Raw genomic sequence first — 3563 nt, 5'->3', positions numbered from 1 at the left:
GAATTTCTTTACTGTCCGAGCCCTCAAGGTCTGGAACAGTCTGCCAGCGGAGGTGGTTCAAGCACCTACATTGAACACTTTCAAGAGTAAATTGGATGCTTATCTTGCTGGGATCCTATGACTCCAGCTGACTTCCTGCCCTTTGGGGCGGAGGGCTGGACTCGATGATCTTCCGAGGTCCCTTCCAGACCTAATGTCTGTGAAATCTATGAAATTTGCACTGAGGATATGAATCCACACATTTTAGCAAAGGCAACCAGAACCTGGAGAGTCTACTTTTGCTGGACTTCTCTGTCAGCATCCTCATGCTCTTGCTGCTCTTCCAAGTTCCTTCACTTCCCCTACCTTTTTCCCTTGCCCCAATATTAGATATTAGGATCTTAAATGGCTTTAAATTCAACCCTCTCTACATACACTTAAATGCAAAACCTGCTGGGCTGGAAGGAACAGAAGCAGCACTTCTTGAGCTTTGGGGCCAAGGTCATTTTTCCAACTATCTGATACTTCTTTCTAGGCCTGCTACTACATCAGAAGCACCTATGTGGCATTTAAGCTACATTTTATGTAAAGGAGCTGAATCAGGACTTGATCTTTGCTTTTCAGTTTGGTTTCTTGGAATGGAGCATTTAAAAGAAGGGAGGGAACTAAAATTGAAAAGAAAAGAAAGGAAGGTAAAACAAGTACTGTAGCAGGAAAAAAGTATTAGTTTTAAATCATCTCTCCATCATGAGCTTGGCTGCCTGATTAGCAAAAGTCTGCAGTCAAACTGCTCATGGAAGGATTACGGTTCTTGAGAGTATTCAGATAAAGCAAGCGTAGATGCCCTATGTCAGACATAAAAGATATTCTCAGTCAAATCCCATTCCACATATTAAACACCTAAGTGCAATCCTATTTCACCCTTCTCAAGACCCTGAAAAATGTTTATAAGCCTCATTTTTTCATATGCCATCATCTTAGCCTTAAAACTGAGTCACAACAATCAGGGGCAGGAGGAAGACCCCATTTGTTTTTTGCATTAACTGTTCTTCAGGGACTCAAGCAGTGTGGAATAGGATCAAAATGAAGCACTTAACAAGTAATAGAATTTGACCTTACATCTTTATAGCCGGTGTGCCCAGATGTGAACCTATAAGAAAACTGAATGGACAAACTGTATGTACAGAATGCTATACACATAAATAACTACTACTTCACATGGCATTTACTTTAACAATCTAAGTCTCAAGTAGACATTCCCTAAAGGATGTGAATCAAATGCAATGAATTGCAGGTGGTTTGTAATGTAGCTTATCCAAAAATCACAGGACTATGTTCTTTACATCAGGATAGGAAAATGTCAAAAGATTCATGAATCAGCCAATTCCCCTCCAGGGCATATGTGCCTGTTTATCTATCTTAGGTATATTTTTAGCACACTAATCACTATAGCATCTAGATGTAACAGACTGCCAATGTGGGTTCACTAGACTGGCTTGAGATACTTACTCTGGGCTAGAAACAGTGATGATGAACTCTGAGCAACCCCAAGAGTGGAACAGGGGAGCCCTGCCCTGTGGAAAAGGAGAAGCCAATCTAAAGAAGGGGTTTTCGGTCCCCTCATTTGCATGGAAGGGGGATGCCCAGGGTTGTGGGCCAGCCACCTGGAGCCCTCAGTGGCCGGTTTGCAAGCCAGGGAGGGATTGCCTGAGGGGATAAAAGCAGCAGCTGAATTGGCGCATGGGGGCTGCTGACAATGACTCTGGGGAACAATGCAGGAGGTCTAAGAAGAGCTGGGGTGAGCTGATCCACCAGACGGAGCAGGGAGACCCCTCTGAAGAGCCTCGAAGGCCCTGGGAGAAGAAGGCAGACGCAGTTGGCTGTGCCTCCAGCCCTGCAGCAGAAAGGGAGCCGCGGCCAGGGCTTGGGGCAGAGAGTTGGTGCCCCAAGACCCCATCACAGTGTGCCAGACATGCCAGGTGTCCTGGAGGCTAGGGGTGGCAATCAGCCCCCCACTTCACTGTGGAGAAGCAGCGGCCAGGAGCATAGGCGGCATCCTTAACCGGACCAGGGAGCTGGGTCGGTGAGCTGAGGAAACTCCTTGCCTTCCCCAGGGAAGCGGGACAGCAGAAAGTGGGACAGCAGCAAGCAGGGCATTGGGATCCTGAGGAGCAGCAGAGTACCAGAACAAGAGTCCCTGGGAGCTCAGGGCACAGGCTGGCGCTCAGAGCAGGATTGGTGAGCCATGAGGTGTGTGGATGCTCAGCCAGTCATTTGGAGCAGGGGTTTAGAGCAACGAGCCCTGGGAGCTGCCTGTGCTGCTGACCTGCTGCCACTGACTGCTCCAGAGGGGACTCAGTCCTGTCCCTTATTCTGCAGCTGATTGTCATCAGATGGAGTCCCTGAGCTTTGTGCTTGAGTCATGTCAATTGCTGCAGGAGCTTACTCTGTTGCTTGCCTTTTTGGTTGTCATGGAGGGTCACTGTTCAGCCTCTTTGGGGGTTGGGGTTTGATACAATTTGATTGCTGCAGACCAGAAGAGTTTACACTGATGCAGTCTGTTGCTTATTGGGAAGCCTGTTGGAGCTGCTGAAGCAAGAACCCTGCTTCCTTGCTGTAGCATCTCAGCAGTGGCTGCCAGCTGCCAGTTACCCTACCTGTGGTTCTTGAGTCAAGGGTTGACTAATGCATTCTGGCTTGTTTTGGAATTTAAGTTCACGTGTAAATAACCTTTCCTATTATTCTTGTTTTGTAAACAAAGTGTAAATAGTTAAATCAGTTAAGTGTTAGACCTTCTTGGGACCGTGGGCTGCTCTGTGGGGAGGAGGGGCTGGCTGTGGAAAGTAAATCGGTGCTGGCCAGAAGCCCTGCCCCACTCTCACCACACCATCCCTGATATTTGGGCAGAGGTGGCAACTATTGGGCTGCCACCTGGGTTACATAGACATGAATAGGTAATAGAAAGAGTGCAAACTCTTTTCCTTGTGTGCAGTTCTGGACTCCACACTTTAACAAGCATGAGAAGAAATTAGAGCGGGTCAAGAGACAGGCTACAAAAATAGTAAAGTGTTGGAAGGCAAGCTATATGGGAAAACTTGAGAAAACAGGGCATATATACCCTGGAGAAAAGGCAAATATGGGTGGGGGGGAGCACAATCAGGATTTGAAAGGCTGCCATAAAAAGGTGAACCACTGGTATCCCTTGCAACAGAGGGCAGGACATCGAGCAATGGTTTGAAAAAGCACCCTGTTCAAATTTGCTGATGACACTAAGATGTGAGGGGACGTGGGCATGCTAGAAGGGAGGAATAGGCTGCAATCAGACAGGTTACAGGAGTGGGCAGGTGAGAATAGGATGGGTTTCAACACAGACAAGTGCAAAGTGATGCACCTGGGCAGGAACAACCAGCACCATACCTACAGGCTGGGGAACTCCCTTCTTGTCAGTGCAGAGTCAGAAAAGGATCTTGGAGACATTATTGATGCCAAGATGAACATGGGCCGGCAGAGTGGGGATGCAGTCAGGAAGGCCAACCGTACCTTGTCATGCCTCCACAGATGCATCTCAAGCAGGTCCAAGGAGG

The sequence above is a fragment of the Crocodylus porosus genome, unplaced genomic scaffold (genome assembly GCF_001723895.1).
Source record: "Crocodylus porosus isolate Cpor-Errol unplaced genomic scaffold, CroPor_comp1, whole genome shotgun sequence".
Classification (NCBI taxonomy): domain Eukaryota; kingdom Metazoa; phylum Chordata; order Crocodylia; family Crocodylidae; genus Crocodylus; species Crocodylus porosus.
The sequence above is the reverse complement of the archived record's forward strand: the minus strand, read 5'-3'. Positions refer to the sequence as shown.